Source organism: Neofelis nebulosa, chromosome 17 (assembly GCF_028018385.1).
Source record: "Neofelis nebulosa isolate mNeoNeb1 chromosome 17, mNeoNeb1.pri, whole genome shotgun sequence".
In the NCBI taxonomy this organism is placed as follows: domain Eukaryota; kingdom Metazoa; phylum Chordata; class Mammalia; order Carnivora; family Felidae; genus Neofelis; species Neofelis nebulosa.
Genome location: NC_080798.1, coordinates 1759533 through 1781097, shown reverse-complemented (window position 1 = coordinate 1781097; position 21565 = coordinate 1759533). Strand labels below are relative to the sequence as shown.

At 45.6% G+C, this 21565-nt stretch overlaps 1 long non-coding RNA gene across 1 annotated transcript; it reads left to right on the top strand.

Annotated features, from left to right (window-relative positions):
- The first annotated feature begins 909 nt into the window (after nucleotides 1-909).
- Nucleotides 910-6915, top strand: LOC131499253 (uncharacterized). The gene is made up of 3 exons (XR_009255773.1): nucleotides 910-1015; nucleotides 3275-3352; nucleotides 6379-6915. It is a non-coding gene; the product is annotated as an uncharacterized LOC131499253 (long non-coding RNA).
- The last annotated feature ends 14650 nt before the right edge of the window (nucleotides 6916-21565 follow it).

Here is a 21565-nt window from a genome sequence, read left to right as displayed (position 1 = left end):
CTCACACTACAGGACAGAGGGGCAGATCATTAGCAGATTTTAAAAAATCATTACGGATATGGACACACACACACACACACACACACACTCTGAAGAAAACGAGGCAGGGTGATGTTTCAGAGTGAACTGAAGTCCAAAGGTTTTGCTTCCTTAGTTTCTGGGGCCCCGAGATTCTGTGTTTTTAACAAGACTTCCAGCCGGGCACTCTGAGGCCTGCGGTCTCTGGGCCCCACTTTGAGAAACACAGGCCGAAAGAAGTCAGATCTGGTGCTGAGCATTTTACAGGGTAATGTGCTTTACGTCCTCACCAACCCTGTGGTCCAGGAGTGCTTATAACTGGTGTTCTAGAAGAGGAGACTGGGGTGTGGAGAGGAGAGATCACAGGCCCAGTTTCCGTGTTTTTTCCTGTGCAGCTGGGTCGGAATCTGGATCCCACACACGGGCCGACTGCAAAGCCTGGGAGAGCTCGGCCTCTGGGCACCGTCCCTTCTCCAGCCTCCCCCCCCCCCCCCCCACCCCCCGCCCTGCACACACCCTGCCCTGCCCCCCTCCGTTTCCATGGCAACAGCCTGAGCCACCTCCTTCCTCACACAGGTGGGAGTCCCTGTGAAGGGAAGAAGGGCGAGGGTGTCTTTGTCACCGGGCTGCTGTCACAGAATTACACAGATGGGGCGGTTTGCATCTCGCAGTCTGGAGGCTGGAGTCCAAGAACAAGGCACTGGCAGATTTGTTGTCTAGTGAGAACCTGCTTTCCAGTTCACAGACTGCGTCTTCTCTGTGTTCTCGCGTGGGGGAGAGGGGAAGGGGGCCCCCTGGGGTCCCTTTAATGAGGGCACTGGTGCCCATGTGAGGGCTCACCTTTGAGAGCCATCACCTGCGGGTTAGAGTTCAACAAATGAGTATGGGACACACAGACATTCTGTCCGTTGCAGGCACGGATGCCAGACCAGTGTGGCTGGCAAAGGAAGGGCTGAGCGAGGGCTCCAACCTCCAGTTGCCCCAAGAAGGCTGTCAGGTACGTTTTTGCCGGGATTAAAGTGGAAACTTGAGAGTCCTTATACAAGGACGAAGAAAGAGAATGGCTCTGTGGTCTTTTGCAGATGCCTAAAGAAACCCCAGGTTCTAGTCAGCACTGTTGAAAGAGCCAGTGGCTGAAGGTATAATTATTTATATGATTAAAAATAAAGCGTACGATGGGATATTAGTCAGGAGAAAGGAGAGAGTCTTGCCATTTGTAGCAACGCAGAAGAATTTAGTGTTATGCTAAGTGAGAAAAGTCAGAGAAAGACAAATACCACAAAATCTCACTTATGTGGAATATTTGAAAAGAAGAAGCGGGGAGGAAGAAGAGGAGGGGAAGGAAGGGGGGAGGAAGGAGAGGAGAGGCAGGAGGGAGAGGAGGGGGAGGAGGAGGAAGGAGAAGGAGAAGAAGGAGAAGAAAGAGTCAAACTCACAGAATGGTGGTTACCAGGGGCTGGAGGTGGGGGAAACGGGCAGATGTTGGTCAAAGGGTAAGAGCCTTCAGTCATAAGGTGAATAAGTTCTGGGGATCTAATGTACAGCATGGTGATATTGGGGAAGAAATTTTTTTTTCTACCCTTCAAGATTCTTCCAGCTGGTTTAAGAATGGAATTGACATGAGTCAAAGGAGGAAAAAACACGAAGTTTAATTATGTGCACACAGAGGAGGCCCAGTAATGAAACTGAGACCTCCCCCCCAAAATGACCAAAACAAGCGATTTTTATGCTTTTTAGGCAAAGTGACAATAAATCTCGGCAGGACCGAGAAAACTTACGTTTGGGAGTTTCAATTAGTAAGGGATTCTAAACAGGATTTGAGCTGAGGTAGTAAATTAGTAAAAATAATAAGCGTGGTTTATATCCAGAGTTCTTGGCTCTACATTTTCTAGCTCTGGTGATAAGGATGTCTCTTTACCCCCCTGGCAGACGGAGGGTACCTTTCACATGAGAGATTTATTTCCTGTTTTCTGGAGATAGAGGGAGGTCAGAGTGTTTGGGCTTTTTTTGTTTTTTTCACCTGCTGTTGCTTAAGAACTTTTAACTTAGAATGATCAATATGCCGGGCACCTGGGCAGTCAGTCAATTAAGCGTCTGGCTTCAGCCAGGTAATGATCTCATGGTGTGTAAGTTTCAGCGCTGCATTGGGCTCTCTGCTGACAGCCTGGGGCCTGCTTCGGACTCTGTGTGTGTGTGCGTGTGTGCGTGTGTGCGTGTGTCTGCCCCTCCCTCACTCGCACTCTCTCCGTTTCTCAAAATAAATGAAAACATTAAAATAAAACAAAACTATAAATCTAGAGGGAAAATTCCTATAAATCAGAGCATCTGACTGGCTCAGTCGGAAGAGCATGTGACTCTCGGTCCTGGGGTTGTAAGTTCAAGCCCCACGTTGGGTATAGACGTCACAAAAAAATAAATAGATACACTTGAAACAATGACCATGATAACATTATCAGTCTGAGACCGGCTCACAATTGAGTGAGAGCTGCCAAGGCCCGGGGGTTGGGCGTCTGGGCAGCAAGAGCTGGTAAAGCAGCTGTACCAACCGCTCCCAGCTGGAGCCCAGCTCATTGGTCAGGGTCTCCTTGGGATTGGCCGGCGCCCTACCAGTTAAATACTCGGAATATCTACCGTGCCTGTCAGAGTTGGGCACAGGGAGCAGGAGCACAGGGACGAGTCAAGCTGGAGGAGGGAAGGGGCGGTCGGGGGGGCAGTGGGGGAAATGCCAGACTGTAACGTGGGGTTTCTCAGCTTGGGCACAACTGGCATTTGAAGGTTGGTAATTCCTTGTTGTAGCCGGATGTTCTGTGTCCTGGCTTCTACCCGCTAGATGCCAATAGCACCACCTCCTACCACCCACCCGCACCAGTCGTGACAACCAAAATGTCTCAGGACATCTGCAAACGTCCACTAGGAGGCAGAGTCACCTCTGGTTGAGAACCCCTGCTCTAAACGGAAGGACTGAGCCTTGAGCCTGCGACAGAATCCCAGGGAGGTGGTGGGGGAAGGGAGGGGGGGCGTCTGGGCCCCACCTCTCGAGTTTCTGGTTTAGGAGGTCTAGGAGCCATACCTGGAGAAGCCCCTGCTCTAAATAAGCAAGATTTCTCTGACTCTTCTTTGGCTTTTCTTCCCCTTCCCCTCCTCCTCCTCCTCCGCGTCCTCCCTCTCCTCCTCCCTCTCCTCCTCCTCCCCCCTCCTCCCCCTCCTCTTTTTTTTTTTTTTTTTTTTTGACGTAAAGATTTATTTCACGTTGCAGGGAAATATTAACGCCATCAACACACATGGGAGTGAGTGGCGAGCCCAGCGGGACGTTTGCATTGTGTTAAGCCTTAAGGTACGTGCAGCCCATGAGGGAGCAATGACTCTGCATTCCTGGGGACACAAAGGCGTCCTTGGGTTTGTTTCGGGACTTTGCTGTGCACCTGCGAGCCTGTGCCTGTAAATTCCTGTGGCAGTTGCTACGTGTCGCCACTAGATGGCGCTGGAAGCCAAGTAATAAAATGGTCGCTCCAGCCCAATCTCCGCAGAAACTAGATTCTGGTCCGGGCGGCGGGGCGTGGGGGGGGGGGGGGGGGGGGCTTTTTAAGGAGACATTCCCCGTTTAAATCAAGAACACCCAGTACTGAGACACTCCAGTTCCACCGCCGCAAGGTTTTCCACATTATCCAGCTCTGCCTGACAGCTTTTCTTTAAATAAATTTTTTAAAGACTTTATTTTTTAAGTAATCTCTACACTCAATGCGCGGCTTGAACTCACAACCCCGAGATCAAAGGTCACCACTGAGCCAGCCAGGCGCCCCTCTTTAAGTAGATTTCAATGCATTTTCAAATATAGACATTTTAATGCAAGCTGTACATCACTTTCAGTGGGGAGCTGACAGCGCCTCTGAGAAATACAAGATTAAAGCCAGAAAGAGGGGGTGAGGAAGGGAGGGGGAGAGGGAGGGGGAGGGGAGCATGCTATTAGAAGATTCCCAGAAAGGAGCCGTTTTCCTTCGGCACTGTCCTTGAAAGGGAATAATAACAAGTAAATGGAAAATAATACTAAGTGGGTAATTATTAGACATTTTAACAACATACTGACACCAACCTGAGCCTTCTTTTTGGTGCAGTTAATATGATTTAATAATACTATATGGTTTGTCCATATATGGCCTTAAGCTGGCTTTCATGCTGGGGTGCCTGAGTGGCTCAGTTGGCCGAGCATCTGACTCTTGATTTCAGCTCAGGTCATGATCCCATGGTTCCTGGGTTTGAGCCTTATGTCAGGCTCTGCACCGACAGTGTGGAGCCTGCTTGGGATTCTCTCTCCTCCTCCTCCTCCTCCTCCTCCTCCTCCTCCTCCTCCTCCTCCTCCTCCCCTGCTTATGCTCACGCGCGCTCTCTCTCTCTCTCTCTCTCAAATAAATAAACTTAAAAGGTCCATACAAGAGATGATCGGAACTTGGTAATGGAAAGCGAGAGGGGGTGACTAACGAGAGAGGAGCTTTGAGGGAGAATAACCAGGACTTTCTGGCAGTGAGGAAGTAGCCTGTGGGAAAAGTCAAGGTTAAGGCGCAGGGTCCTATCCCCAGCCTCGGGTACGATGGACAGAACGGGGACCCTGCAGGTGATAGGGTGTGCACTAGGGGTGTTCTGTGGTATCAGAACTAGTCTGCTTTTTTAATGTTCTGGAACATTTCTATTAACGACATGTTTCTCAAGTATTTGAAAATTTTACCCAAAGAACTCTGCTCAGCCTTTCCTAGAAAAGCACTCATCTGAGATTTTCAAATATATTACCATAAATTAGCACACACTGTCTTTTTACCCTGGGAACTTAATGTGTATATGTGGCTGCTTCTTGGTCATTCAAGACTCTGATCCTGTGTGTGTTCTGTCTTTTTTCCCTCGTTAGGCTTGCCGACTCTTGGACTCCTTTCGAGGTTCAGTCTCTGATATTTGTATATCCATGTCTCTTCTTTTCTATCTTCTGCTTACCTGATTGCTGCTTTTATTTATTTTTTATTTTTTTTATTTAAAAAAAAATTTTTTTTTAACGTTTATTTATTTTTGAGACAGAGAGAGACAGAGCATGAACGGGGGAGGGTCAGAGAGAGGGAGACACAGAATCTGAAACAGGCTCCAGGCTCTGAGCTGTCAGCACAGAGCCCGACGCGGGGCTCGAACTCAAGGACCGTGAGATCATGACCTGAGCCGAAGTCGGCCGCTTAACCGACTGAGCCACCCAGGCGCCCCCTGATTGCTGCTTTTATACTTATTGGTGATGTTTGCCTTATATTTTCTTCCTAGATTTAAAAAAATTTTTTACAACGTTAAAAAGTTGACCTACAATAGATGAGTCATACTTAAAGCAAACAATTTGATGCTTTGTGATATATGTATCCCTGTGAAACCGTCCCCACCATCAAGACAGTGAACCTATCCATCACTTCCAAAAGTTTCCTTCAGCCCCTTTTTAAAAGTCCCCCACCATGTGCCCTGTTGCTAAAGATTCGTTTGCATTTTCTAAAGTATTATATAAGTGCGATCATACAATATTTACATTTTTGTGTCTGGCTTCTTTTCTGCATCCGATGATTTTGAGATTCATCCATGTTGCTGTAACTATCAGTGGTTCATTCCTTTTTTTGCTGAAGGAGTATTTCCTTGATGGCTATACCACAATTTATTTGTCCATTTGCCAGTTGATTGCCATTGGGTTTGTTTCCAGTTTCTTGTAACTGTTCTGAGTCTGTAAGGGGGAAAAGGTGGATGTAGTGAGACTTGTGTAAAATCCAAGGGAGAGAAAATGGTGGTTCAGATCAGGAGAGCAGTGTGGAAAAGTGATCAGATTCTGGATATTTTGAAAACGGAGCCACTGGATTGCTGACCAGTTCAAGGAGCATATAAGATTGCGCAAAATTTCCATTAGAACTCCTTTCTCTTTGGATAGGATAGAATTGGATAGAATTGACCCTACACCTAAGAATGTTCTTTTCTCTTTTTAATTTTTAAAAATTTATTTAAATTCAAGTTAGTTAACATAAAGTGTAGTATTGGTTTCGGGAGTAGAACCCAGTGATTCATCTGTTAACGTGTAACACCCAGTGCTCATCCCAACAAGTGCCCTCCTTAACGCCCATCATCCATTTAGCCCATCCCCCCTCCACCTGCCCTCCAGCAACCCCCAGTTTTTTCTCTGCATTTAAGAGTCTCTTATGGTTTGCCTCCCTCTCTGACTAACTCTAAGAATGTTCTTGTGTTTAACTAGTCAGTGCACCCCCCCCCTCCATTGCAACCCCTCCATTGGTACATATCCCACGCAGAGCCATTTACTAGGGTTTCTGGAAAATAGATGCTTGCTCTCTTGTCCCCTAGATAATATGGTATGTTGCTGCTCGGAAGATGGAGCCTGGGGCACATGGGAGACCACCAGGTAGAGACTGAGGATCAAGTCAACATACTGCAAGTAGCATGGACAGATAGAGAAACTGGGTTACTGTCAACATTATTTAAGCTGCTGGATAGAGCCTCGCCTGATTCCCACCTATCAGCCCTCCCTCTGACATCTCTATTACGGGTACCCATGAATTCCTATTATTGTTTAAGCCAGTCTGAGCTCACTTAGGAGACACTGAACAAAGGAGGTGGTGCTCTGGATGAGCAGTGTGTCCTGAGGTGATAGAGTAGCAGGCCAGGCCAGCAGCTGTTCACGGGTGATGCGAGAGAAGCGGGATCCATGAGAGTGCTCCCAGCTATCTGGTTTTACAACCCACTGAAGGGAGGAGGAGACAGGAGAGTCCTGCGGTAAATATTGGATTCTTGAAAGTTAGGTGCCGCTCAATTAGCCAGAGAGATGCGGTATTTGAACGCATGGATGTGTATGTGTGTATTATGTGCTCAAACACCACATCTCTCTGGCTATTGGGGGTATTTTGGCTTCAAATATCTATGAGAAACAGATATTATATATATTATATATAAAATGTGATATTTTAATCACAGATATATATATAGAATTATATATAGAGAGGAGCACCTGGGTGGCTCAGTCTGTTGAGTGTCCGACTCTGGCTCAGGTCGTGATCTCGCGGTCTGTGAGTTTGAGCCCCACGTCAGGTTGTGTGCTGTCCGTGAAGAACCTGCTTCAGATCCTGTCTCCCTCTTTCTGCCCCTCCTCCACTTGCACACTCTTTCTCCCAAAAATAAATAAACAGTAAAAGAACTTATTTATGTATATATTATATATAAAATTATATATATAATATGCGATATATAAAATGTGCATGTGTGTATGTGTCTGGGGGGCGTAAAAATTGCCAAAAGCTGTTTTCTTATTTTTTATTTTAAGAGAGAAAGCACAAGTGGGAGAGGGAGAGAGGGAAAGAATCCCAAGCAGGCCCCACACTATCAGTGCAGAACCCAGCCATTGGGCTTGAACTCACAAACCATGAGACGCTTAACTGACTGAGCCACCCAGGCGCCCCTGCAAAAGCTATTTTATGTAAAATAATATTGGTAAATATTTTATTATGTGCAAATCTTGTCTTCCCCACAAGAACCCAACTTTGTTCTTTTGCCTCTCTCTCTGCACTGAGCAGTGAACGGATGGCCCGACAGTGATGGGCACGGGTGGCTGAACCACTGAAAGGTGCGTTCTTTCTGGGTCATGTCCTACCACGGGCTGCTAGGAAAATATTGAGGCCTAGGAAGCTTGAAAGCTCCAAGATGAAAAGAAATCCTCAATCTGGGAGCCAAGGTGGGATTTGGGTGAAGATAAGGAAGAGCCCTACTTACTGGGAAACCAGTGTGTCCGGAGCCCGTAAACCAAGCTGCTCCTGAGATTTAGAATAAATGTGTGCAAATTAGGGGAAAAGTACCTTCTGGTCAGACAGACCCAAAGATTCATGGCTGGGCTTATGGATGACATTTTTGTGGGAAGAAAAGGACATCCCTTCCTCCAGGCACAGTGAGCAGGAAAGTAGTGACCATGGCATGGTGAGCAGACAGAGGGCTGGATTTCCTACTTCTGTCCCAGGCAGGAGCTTTTGTGCAGTACACAGACTGTACAACTGTACATGGCGGCCATGCCAGAGGGGACTCATTTCTTCATTGTTAACAGCGTAGGCTCTGGAGTCCTATTGCCCAGTTTGAATCCCAGCTTTGCAGTGTGCTAGCTGTGTCCTTGGGCACATTTATGACCTCCTGGTGCTTCAGTTTTCCCATCTGTGAGATGGGGATAATTTTTCATCTTTACCTCATAGAACTACTGTGAGGATTCAGTGAGCTGACACATGTCAAGTGCTCAGAACAGGGCCTGGAACAGAGTAAATATTCAATAAGTGTTCCGTAGCATGCTGGGCAGAAACCAGAGATGGATGCCGAGATCCCTACTCCCTGGTGAATATGTTCTGTAAAACCCCCAGGACTGTGAATGTGGCATTTTACTCCATTGATCAGGTTACATTACGTGGCACATATAATTTTCTGTTTTTAAAAGGGAGGGATTATTCTCAGTGGGCCTGGTCTAATCATGAAAGCCTTTAAAAGTGATGGAGCCCAAGGCGCCTGAGTGGCTCAGTTGGTTAAGCGTAGGACTTCGGCTCAGGTCATGATCTTGCGATTAGTGAGTTTGAGCCCCGCATCTGGCTCTCTGCTGTCAGCACAGAGCCCACTTTGGATTCTCTGCCCCTCCTTGGCTCATTCTCTCTCTCCCTCCCTCTTTCTCAAAATAAATAAATAAATTTTAAAAAGTGATGGAGCCTATTCTGAAATCCAAGCACGTCAAAGTATTAGGGGGATTTGACACAGTTTTCTATTGCTGGTTTTGAAAACTGAGGGGGCCATGTAGGAAGGTCTTAAGAGTGGTCTCTGGAAGTTGGGCGTGATCCCCGGCCACCATCCACCAAGGAACAGAATTCGGCCAACGACCACAATGAATCTGGAAGAGGTCCCTGCGCTCCAGAGGGAATGCAGCTCCTGCCAACATCTTGATTTCAGCCTTGTGAGAACCAGCATTGGAAAAGTCAACCACACTGTCCCGGGGCTTGTGACCTACTGAACTGTGGGCTAATAGATGAATGCTGTTTTTTCATTTAAAAAAAGCTTCCTTAAGTTTTACTTATTCAAGGAATCTCTACACCCAGCGTGGGGCTCAAACTCACAACCCTGAGATCAAGAGTCACGCGCCCCTCTGACTGAGCCAGCCGGGAGCTCCTGGGTGAGGGTTGTTTTCAGCTGCTAAGTTTGTGGTGATTTGCAATGCAGCAATAGAAAACTGATACTCCTAGTAATGCTAGTACAGTAAGAGAGCTGATGGCTGTCGGGGTTCCTGCAGCCCTGATGAGTGAACTCCCCAGACCCCGAACCTCATGACCAGCCAGAATAGATGAGCTAGGACACCAGACCAGATCGCCAGGGTTCAAATCTGGGCGTTGTCTCTCAGCTCGGGTGTGACCTGGGGTAAATTACTTAACCTCCTTATCTGGAAAAGGGCTTAGGCATGAAATCTCTTTCGTGGGGTCTTGCAGTGATTCAATGAACTAATTCAGTCTGTGGAAAGTACTTAGAATAAGCTGAGAACGATGTAAATATTCATCCTTACTGTTTACACGGACCGACCACCTCGTGGGGAGCTGGGGAGGGGGGACAGTACCCAGGAGTTTCAGTAACCACGTGCATTGATTAACGCGTCCATCGTAAATCCAGATCTTCTCTGTTCCTCCTTCTGACTCCTGTGTCTCCCAGGACCCACCTGGGGTTGCTCGATCACTTCCGGGTGGCTGCGAGACCCTCCAATGTCCACATTCAGATGAGATCTGGATGTCTGTCTCCCACCAATTCCCGTACCTGGGGAAACCCTGTTCTCAGCCTTACTTGGTGATAACAGTAATGCTGCTTGGTTTTCATCAACGTGTGTGTAAACCAGGTCATTAATCAGCAGTGCAAACAGTAAAGAACCAGACTTTAATTTCAGTGGTATTTGATAGAAACCTGTTAGTGTTAAAATGATGGGGGTTTCCCCCATCATCTCTATAGCGTTTTTGTGAGCCTCTTTTTCTTCAGGTTCTTATTCACTCATTTCTAACATTATTTGAACCCAGGACACTGAAGTATTTACTGTCAGTTTTGCTCTGTCCAGTAATAAAGACACTGTTTATTTTTGGTTGCACTCACTTCTAAGTATTTTATATAAACATTATTCTGAATAGAATACTTGCCCATTTTTATTTTAATCAACTCCTGGAGGCCATTTGCAATGTCAGTGGTTTTATTTTTTTTTAATTTTTTTTTATTAACGTTTATTTATTTTTGAGACAGAGAGAGACAGAGCATGAACGGGGGAGGGTCAGAGAGAGGGAGACACAGAATCGGAAACAGGCTCCAGGCTCCGAGCTGTCAGCACAGAGCCTGACGCGGGGCTCGAACTCACGGACCGTGAGATCATGACCTGAGCCGAAGTCGGCACTCAACCGACTGAGCCACCCAGGCGCCCCAATGTTTGTTTATTTTTGAGAGAGAGAGACAGACAGACAGAATGTGAGCAGGGGAGGAGCAGAGACAGAGGGAGACGCAGAGTCTGAGGCAGGCTCCGGGCTCTGAGCTGTCAGCACTAAGCCCGATGCAGGGCTTGAATTCATGGATCATGAAATCATGACCTGAGCTGAAATTGGACGCTTAACTGACTGAGGCACCCAGGTGACCCAAGGAGTCTGAGTCTTAAAGGAACATTGTCTGTACTCAGTAGAAATATTTCTTTAAATTTGTCCCATTCAACGCTTTTTTGCTTCGTCAAGATTTCCTTGTTGGTTGATGCAACGCCCCTCTTGAGACTCTGCTCCACATGCTAGAATCTCCAAATCCACTCTCCAATGTCCCAGTCTTTTTCTAAAGCAGAACATGAAGAAATGTCCTGCATGAATTATCCCACTCACATAATTGAAATGAAATGTCAGAAATAATCCACTGCAGTGATCATTCTATGGGTAACTGAACGTAACCTAACCTTATCGAGTGATACTGAAGGAATAGAAGCCATTTCATGTGGTATTGATCAAGAATGATCGAAAACAGGGTGCCAGAATGAGCTTAAGATAAAATACTTACTAAAAATACGATGCTGTGTAACAACTGTAGGTTTAATCTCAGATCAACAAGGCTTAACATCCACTGTAGATGTATAGTCATTTGGAGGTTACCTACAGTGTGTGTATTCTGGGGTTTTTTTCCCCTAAATAATGTAGCTAATTCTATATTTATGAACTGGCATGTTCCTTTGGGTCTCCATTTCTTGTTTCCTCAAGGTATCGAAATATAAAAGAAATCCCAGGGCCAGGGGCTATGAGAATAAAACTATTTCTGAAGAAATTGTGGGCTGGAAGCTTACATGTATGGGTACAAGTGACCAAAAACTACAAAAATACATTTTAGAAAAGAAAATAAAAAAAAAAAAAAAAGAAAAGAAAAAAGAAAATCAACAAGAAGCAAGTGTCAAAGGAATTAAAGAAGAGCGTATGAAATGGACAGGAGAAGAGTTCTAGGTGAACAGACACTAATGGTATGTGACCTTATCACCAATCAAATTAGGTTTCACTGCACCTCAGAGTTAAAGTGTTTGTGGGGCACCCGGGTGGCTCAGTCGGTTGAGCATCTGACTCTTGATTTGGGCTCAGCTCATGATCTCGTGGTTGGGAAAATCCAGCCCCACGGTGGGCTCCATGCTGACAGTGCAGAGCCTGCTTGGGATTCTCTCTGCCCCTCCCACACTTACGTTTTCTCTCTCAAAATACATAAATAAACTTAAAAAAAATATAAAGGGTTCATGCTGACACGCGTGGAATGATCCTTAGCCATCCCTTACTGACGCTTTCCCTTCAGGTTGGCTCCCCATATCCTGAAGCGACATTAAATTTCCTAAAACTCTAGTCCGTGCATGTTCTGATAAAGGGTCTTATAACTTCAAGCCACCTCAACCTATCCGCACCCATGGCCAGTTATCACATCCAGGCCGGCTGCTCTTGGCCAGTTTCATGGCCAGGATAACGGAGAGGCTCTGGGGCGAGACTGGGGACGTCAGATCTCTTACCATGAGGAGAAAGGATAACTGAAAGAAACGAGCCAATGCTTTTGGAAGACTGCTCGAGAAGCAAATCTAGTACACTCACACCTGGAGCAGGTGAGAGCCCCAGGACACCAGTGAGAGAGAGAAGAAATAGAGTTTATCTGGAAAGGGAAATTCAGGTTAAAAATAGAAAACTCTATAATATTTTATATATTATATATATATATACATAATTATATATATATTTATAATTATATATAATATATATAATTATACTATAATTATATATATAATTATTTTTATTTTATGTAATTTATATATATAACTTGCTGGCTTCCATGCGACTTTGGGCCACCCACACTCTCCCGGTCATGCACCTGGATTTGAGCTCCTCAGCACCACTCCTTCCACCATCCGTGGCTCCTCTCCTATCTCCAATCTCAAGATGACATCGTGTTTGAGGGTTTCTTCTCCTCCCGTTCATGGAAACCACCATGGAGCTTGATGTCGGCGAGAGCTGTGTGTGTTTGCACATGTGAGTGTGACTGTTGCATGTGGGTATTTGTGTGTTTCTGTATTCGTGTGTGGATATCCCTGCGAATGTGTGTGTGTTTATGAGTGTCGTGTGTGGGAGTGTGCGTATACGCCCCTGCCTGAAGGGTGAATGGGGAATACCCAGCTTCGAGGATCGCCCAGAGCAGTCAATCCAAACACAACAAAGAAACGCTTTTTTTTCCTTAAAGGATCAAGCTTTTCAAGAAACCGGAGCCAAGATTAGGATGAAGGGAGGGCCCCCCCCCCCAGTACAATTTAAAAATTTGTGCAGGGGCGCCTGGGTGGCGCAGTCGGTTAAGCGTCCGACTTCAGCCAGGTCACGATCTCGCGGTCCGTGAGTTCGAGCCCCGCGTCAGGCTCTGGGCTGATGGCTCGGAGCCTGGAGCCTGTTTCCGATTCTGTGTCTCCCTCTCTCTCTGCCCCTCCCCTGTTCATGCTCTGTCTCTCTCTTTCCCAAAAATAAATTAAAAAAACGTTGAAAAAAAATTAAAAAAAATAAAAATTTGTGCAGTGTGTACACAACCCTGACACTGAGGGCTCCGTAAATTTAGCACATGTGCAGGCTCCTGGGTGGTGCCGTTGGTTGAGCATCTGACTTCGGCTCAGGTAGTCATCTTGCAGTTTGTGAGTTCGAGCCCCCTGTCAGGCTCTGTGCAGAGATGTTTTCGCTTTCCTTGAAATGTTTTGGTTTTGATAGGAAAGGAAAAAAATCAGAGTGTGTCGTACCTTTTAATAAAGGTATGGAAGGAAGGCATGTAGGAGGAGAATATGGTAAAATGTTAGCAGAGGTTAATTCTGAGTGATGGGAATATGGGTGACATATTTTGTTTGTTATGATGATTTTAATTTTTTTACCAAACACACCTGGAAATCGTTCATTTCCTGTCCATTTCGAGCCAAGACAGTCTTGGGAAGGAAGGTCTGAGGGGAAATGGAAAAGAGCCATGAAAAAGCGTAATTTCTCTGGAGCTGCCTGGTCATCCAGCATAGACAGTTCCGTGCACTCAATTTACCCAAGAGCCCACACTTCTACCTCGGTGGTCCCTATCTGAACAAATGCTGACTTTACTGCCCATGTCCCTGTATTCCATGCAGTGCTACACATGTATGGGGTTCCCACGACTCTTCATAATTCCTGCAGCTCTTGGATCCTGCAATTATACTTCTCACAATTTGCCTTAAATAATTACCAAAGTGTATGGGGCGCCTGGGTGGCTCTGTCGGTTGAGCGTCCGACTTCGGCTCAGGTCATGATCTCGAGGTCCGTGAGTTCGAGGCCCGCATCGGGCTCTGTGCTGAGGGCTCAGAGCCTGGAGCCTGCTTATGATTCTGTGTCTGCCTCTCTCTGACCCTCCCCCGTTCATGCTCTGTCTCTCTCTGTCTCAAAAATAAATTAAAAAAAAATTAAAAAAAAAAATTAATTACCAAAGTGTAAAAAAAAAAAAGTCAAGTACAAGACATTTCATTATCAACTCATTTTCCCATCTCACAACTGAAAGCAACATGTGCAATGATAAATGGTCACCTAAGGAAATTAGGGTTCAAGGGGGATCAAAATGTCAACCACATGGAAATCGCTCCAGGAATCTGCTTCGTGTGCTTCTCACATGTGTGTCAAAGGCACAGTTGTCTCTCAGTGAAAATTCAGCCTGACTGATTCCCACTTGTCCTTGTAAACTTGCCGGTGTGGGTGGGATGGGAAGCCACACGCTCTCAGAACCCAAACTCGGGCTCAGGGGAGACTCAGGAAGGAACTGTTCTGAGATGGTGTCTTCCTGAAATTCCTGGCTCATCAGGAAAGGCATGGTCCCTGTGTTACTTTGAGCTGTTCCAAAAGTCTCCCAAACCATAGTCTTCTCCCAGCTACAGAAGCAACACGCAGGAAACAGGTATTGAAACACAGTCACCTACAGAGGCTGGGTTCACAAGGGTGGCAAGAATCCAGACAAATGGAGCCTGGGTGAGAACAACAAATATCCTTTGGGGCACCAGTGGCTCACGGTTAAGTGACGGACTCTTGATTTCAGCTCAGGTCATGATCTTACAGTTCATGAGTTCCAGCCCTGAGTCAGGCTCTGCACTAACAGCTCAGAGCCTGCTTGAGATTCTCTCTCTCTCTCTCTCTCTCTCTCTCTCTCTCTCTCTCAAAAATAAATAAACATTAAAAAAATACCCTTCACCTTAGTAACTTCGATTTCTGAAGATGGTTTATTTTCATCTTTCATTTTTCTCTGGAGTTGAAAAGGAGGGTGTTGCAAAGCAAAATTTAAAAACAAAGTTATTGAGAAGCACCTGGGTGGCTCAGTCGGTTGGGTGTCCAACTTCAGCTCAGGTCATGATCTCACGGTTTGTGAGTTCGAGCCCCAAGTTGGGCTCTGTGCTGACAGTATGGAGCCTGCTTGAGATTCTCTCTGTCTGCCTCTCTGCTCCTTTCCTGTTCACGCTCTCTCTCTCTCCCCCTCTCTCTCTCTGCTCCTTCCCCACTCATTCTCTCTCTCAAAATAAATAAGCCTAAAAAAAAAAATACCTGAAGACCCCAAGAAATAAAACAGCAACAAAAAAATCTTATAAGAAGTTATATTTTTGAACCTTCTCAACATTACGTCAACTGTGTTGTAAAAACGAATGTCAAAAATAACTTTCTACATTCATGAACTATCTTTGCTTCTGGTTGAAAATAATTTGCAAACTGAAAATGCTTTACTGGAATTTCTTTAAGCAGGAAGAGGAGCAGAAGAGAGCAGATGACAGCCCTGGGGTGAAGTTGGGCCACAGATAAAGAAAAAAGGAGTGTCCTCCACCCTTACGGAAGGTACGTGCTCCTAGCAAGGGCTCTCCAGCTGTCCTGATGCTCTCAAAATGAAACCAAGATATCAATTGATTACACTATAGTCTGGGTCTTGAATTTAAATCCTTGTTATGTAACCCCTGCCTAGACACATAGCAACTTGCCAACTGAATTCTGAAAGATCGCAGCAGATTTTATGAGCTAGGCTTCAAGAGACTTGATATCCTCCCAAACATACCCGAAGATGGCTATTTGTAAAACCATCTTGACTGTGAAGGGGAGGGATAAAGAGGCAGAGCACAGAAGACTTTTAGGGCAATGAAAAAAACCCTGTATGATGCTATATGGGTGGAAAGCATTTGTCCCATCCCTCTGGCCCAAGCCTAGAGAATGTACAACACCAAGGACAAACCTTAATGTAAGTGATGGTCTTTGGGTGATAATGATCAGTCAATGTAGACTCATCAACTGCAATGAATGTACTGCTCTGGTGGGGCATGTTGATAATGGAGGAAGGGTATGTTGGGGGGGGGGGATTGGGGTGTATGGGAACCTTCTGTACCTCTCTACCAGTTTTGCTGTGAATCTAAAACTTATCTTAAAAAATCATCTTTCTATATCCATTCATCAGTCGATGGACATGTCAGTTCTCTCCATAGTTTGGCTATTGTTCATAGTGCTGCTATAAACATTGGAGTGCATGTGCCCTTTTGAATCTGTATTTTTGGATCCTTTGGGTAAATACCTAGTAGTGCAATTGCTGGGTCGTAGGGTAGCTTTATTTTTAGTTTTTTATTTTTTTTTATTTTTTTTAACATTTATTATTTTTGAGACACAGAGAGACAGAGCATGAACAGGGGAGGGGCAGAGAGAGAGGGAGACAATGAATCCGAAACAGGCTCCAGGCTCCGAGCTGCCAGCACAGAGCCCGACGCGGGGCTCGAACCCCCGGACCGCGAGATCATGACCTGAGCCGAAGTTGGCCGCTTAACCGACTGAGCCACCCAGGCGCCCCTCAAAGCATCTTTCTTTTTTTAAAATTTTTTTTTCAACGTTTTTTATTTATTTTTGGGACAGAGAGAGACAGAGCATGAACGGGGGAGGGGCAGAGAGAGAGGGAGACACAGAATCGGAAACAGGCTCCAGGCTCCGAGCCATCAGCCCAGAGCCTGACGCGGGGCTCGAACTCACGGACCGCGAGATCGTGACCTGGCTGAAGTCAGACGCTTAACCGACTGCGCCACCCAGGCGCCCCAGCATCTTTCTTAAATAAAAACAATGGGAAAAGTAATTATAACCTAACACTTTAGAGTCGTGACTGAGGAACGTGCCCCTGCGTGTCCTTCCCATGCCATGTGTAAGCTCACGGTCCTCGGGCTGCTGCCCCTCCAGCACCGAGCGTTTCTCTGAACTAAAGGCTACCTACTCAGAAAAACTCCACCAGGCTGGGAGGAGCTGGGTTAAGTGGCTAAGCAAGCGAACTCTGGTGCCACGCTTCTGCTCCACCTTGTACCAGCCATGAGACCACCAACGAATGACATGATCACCCCAGGCCTCAGCTGCCTCGTGTCACCTACCATGGTCGCAGGGAAGGGAGTCACAACGTAGTGAGGACTAGATGGTCTAAGACACGGAAAGAACGCAGCAGGGCGCCCAGCACAAAGTAACTGCATATTATCTTTGTCTCGGAAGTTGCTGTCCCCCCAGCTCAGGGGTTGCACAGCGAACGAGGGAGGGGAAATTCCACATTCGTCATAACCCTGTAGCGTCCAGGACTGTGTTATCCCCTAACACATGGCCCCACTTCTCTCTCATGAGCCTCTCAACACTTATTGGCGCTATCTGTTCTCCAGATCAATGCCCTTTTAAACCCAAGGCCGACTGGAAACCCTTGGATGGCTCACTGTTTCCCCTTTCTTTCCCCCACCTCGCTGAGCACCGCCTTCCTCTCAGCAGCGTCTTATCAGACAGCCTCTCTCCCGGCCCTTGGACACTTTGTTTCTTTCTCACTTCAGAACTCTTGAACTGCTTTGTCTTGGGATCTTCTCCTCTAGACCCTCACAGAATCCCCGCATTCTCCTCCCATAAATGTTGGCTCAAAATATCACCTCACCAGGAGTGTTTTCCGACTCAATTATTTTAAGGAGGCCCTGCCCCCAAACTACCCGGGTTGTTTTATCTTTATTGTTTATGCTTTTGCTTTATTTAGTTAGTTCGTTTTCTGACTTCTGGGTTCTATGCCAGCCCCACCGTTCCTAATATTCATGTCCTCTTTTTAGGTGCCTTAGTGCAATATTTTAGTTTTTTTTTTCATTTGGGTCATGTAAATTTTATTTTATTTTATTTTTTTCACCTTGTAATCCCATAGGTTTTTAACAATTTTTATTTAATTTATTTTTTTAATTTATATCCAAGTTAGTTGGCATATAGTGCAACGATGATTTCAGGAGTAGATTCCTTAATGCCCCTTAGCCCATCCCCTGTCCCACAACCTCTCCAGTAACCCTCTGTTGTTCTGCACACTTAAGAGTCTCTTATGTTTTTGCCCCCCTCCTGTTTTTATATTATTTTTGCTTCCCTTCCCTTGTGTTCATCTGTTTTGTGTCTTAAAGTCCCCGTATGAGTGAAGTCATATGACATTTGTCTTTCTCTGACTGACTAATTTCACTTAGCATAGTACCCTTTAGTTCCATCCATGTAGCTGCAAATGGCAAGGTTTCATTCTTTTTGATTGCTGAGTAATACTCCATTGTATATATATACCACCTCTTTTTTTTTTTTAATGTTTATTTATTTTTGAGAGAGAGAGAGACAGAGTGTGATCCGGGGAGGGGCAGAGAGAGAGGGAGACACAGAATCTGAAGCAGGCTCCAGGCTCTGAGCTGTCAGCACAGAGCCTGACATGGGGTTCGAACTCATGGACTGTGAGATCATGACCTGAGCCGAAGTCGGACGCTTAACCGACTGAGCCACCCAGGCACCCCTAAACCACATCTTCTTTATCCATTCATCCATCGATGGACGTTTGGGCTCTTTCCATACTTTGGCTATTGTTGATAGTGCTGCTGTAAACATTGGGGTGCATGTGCCCCTTCAAAGCAGCATACCTGTATCCCTTGGCTAAATACCTAGTAGTGCAATTGCTGGGTCATAGAGTACATTTTCTTAAAATGTATCCTTATAGTTTGGGTTCTGTAACTGAACCCAAGTCTGTCTGCCTGGCGTGCAGCAAGTTACTGAGACACCAGGCTTGGAAGCAAGGCAAGACACCAGGCAGCAAGGAAAGGGTTTATTCCAGACACAGTGAGATGAGACAAGGAGGCAAGAGGGCAAGCCTCAAATCTGCCTCCCACAAGGGGGAGAACAAGTTTTTTTTATAATCACGGGGTGAGGTTACATACATATTGATGGAAAGGGTGGGGGAAACATGACTTTTCATGAGGAAAGATGGAGTGTGTGTACCGAGCAAACATATACAGCACATACATCCCATGTTCATTTCGTAGTAAAGACTTAACACCGGAACGAAGCAAAACCCAGCACGTGATGTCAGGTGTATCTTAGGATAAGGGGAGGCAGCTGTGATGCTCCAGGAGCTGGCATAAACTGGATGGGACTTTGGACTCGTTTTCTTGAGTGAGGAAGCAGGGCCTTGCTTTTTCCCAGGCTAGATCCATATCAGTTGACCCTGAGCCCAGGCGTCTGTAGAAACAACTAGTGATTTGTGAGCGGGGTCTGAAAAGGCTCAATAGCTGACTGGGCGGGGGGGACGTTCCCTAAAAACCAAGATTAATACTTTCTTCTAGTTTTAGCCTCATTAACCCATGGGGCATGGTTTCAGTTTTGCTGTGATAAAGACAGGTTTACATTATTATACTTTCTAACCTACAATACCGTCGAATAAATAGGTGCTACTTTTGGAGGAGGACATCTTTAAAGTTGACAAGATGCTACCAATGTCATGTTGAGTGAAATAGGTAACAAAACACTTTGTAGATCTGTACCATTCAATAGGGTAACTGCTAGCCACATGCGACTATATACATTTGAATTAAAATAAGTTAAATTCAAAAAGCAGTTCCTCTGGGGCACCTGGGTGGCTCAATCGGTTGGGCGTCTGACTTCAGCTCAGGTCATGATCTCACGGTCCGTGGGTTCGAGCCCCACATCAGGCTCTGCGCTGACAGCTCAGAGCCTGGAGACTCCTTCGGATTCTGTGTGTGTGTCTCTCTCTACCCCTCCCCCACTCGTGCTCTGTCTCTGTCTCAAAAATAAGTAAACATTAAAAAAAAAAAATTTTTAATGCAGTTCCTCTGTCGTACTGGCCATACCATATTTCTACTACTCAGTAGTCAGCTGTGGCCTGCGGCTGTTATATTGGACAACACCAATGTAGAATATTTCCATCAGTGCAGAAATTTCTATTGGATTGTACTGACCTAGAACGTGAACTTATTTACAAATAAAGTACAGCAAACATCTTCATGTGTATGTGTATACATCAGTTAAAGGTTTTCCATCTAGTATATAAGTTCTTTACTTTTAATTTTTATGGAATGCAACTATTAACTGGGCATGAAATTTTAGAATATTTAAAATTACCACACTCGGGCGCCTGGGTGGCTCAGTCGGTTAAGCGTCCGACTTTGGCTCAGGTCACGATCTCACGGGCCATGTGTTCGAGCCCGGCGTCGGGCTCTGTGCTGACAGCTCAGAGCCTGGAGCCTGCTTTAGATTCTGTGTCTCCCTCCCTCTCTGCCCCTCCTCTGCTCATGCTCTGTCTGTCTCAAAAATAAATAAAAACACTAAAAAAATTTTTTTAATTAAAAAAAATAATAATAACATTAAATTAAATTAAATTACCACACTCCTTGTAGAAATCCATACTTGGTCATAGTGTTTACTTTTAAAAATACTTGCTTCATAATATCTATTTAAAAATTCTTTAAATTTGGTCCAGCAATTCACTTCTGGATATATACCTCCAAAGAATTGAAAACAGAGGGTTTTTTTAAAAATTCTTTTTAATGTTTGTTTATTTTTGAGAGAGAGAGGGACAGACCATGAGCAAGGAAGGGGCAGAGAGAGAGGGAGACACAGAATCCAAAGCAGGCTCCAGTCTCTGAGCTGTCAGCACAGAGCCCAATGCAGGGCTTGAACCCACAAACTGCGAGATCATGACCTGAGCTGAAGTCCAATGCTTAAATGACTGAGCCACCCAGGTGCCCCCAAAATGGAGATTTAAACAGATATTTGTAAACCTATGTTTATAGCATCATTGTTCCCAATAGCCCAAAGATAGAAGTAACCTAAGTGTACATCCCTGGATCAATGGTTAAACCAAATGTAGTATATACGTATAATAGAATACTATTCAGCCATTAAAAAGAATGAAATCTGGGGCACCTGACTGGCTCAGTTGGTTAAGCGTCCAACTTCGGCTCAGGTCATGATCTCACAGTTTGTGAGTTTGAGCCCCACATGTGGCTCTGTGCTGACAGCTTAGAGCCTGGAAACTGCTTCGAATTCTGTGTCTCCCTCTCTCACTGTTCCTCCCCCACTCATGCTCTGTCTGTCTGTCTGTCTCTCTCCTTCAAAAATAAATAAAAACATTAAAAAACATTTGAAAAAAGAATGAAATCTTACCATTTGCAACAACATGATGAATCTGGAGAGTATAATGCTAAGTATAATAAATCAAAGGGTGCCTGGCTGTCTCAATCAGTAGGGCATCCAACTCTTACTTACTTATTGATTCATTCATTCATTTATGAGAGAGCAGGAGAGGGGCAGGGAGAAATGGGGACAGAAGATCTGAAGCAGGCTCTGTGCAGACAACAGAGACCCCAACATGGGGCTTGAACTCACGAGCCTGAGCTGAAGGCAGCCACTTAAACAACTGAACCACCCAGACGCCCCATGTTGGTGCATCTCTTCATCTTGGGGTTGTGAGTTCCAAACACATGTTGGGGGTAGAGACTCCTAAAATAAGTTTTTAAAAAATCACATGCAGGGGTGCCTGGGGGGCTTAGTCAGTTAAGCACCCAACTTTGGCTCAGGTCATGATCTCACAGTTCTGGGTTCATGCCCCGCGTGGGGCTCTGTGCTGACAGTTCAGAGCCTGGAGCCTGCTTTAGATTCTGTGTCTCCCTCTCTCTGCC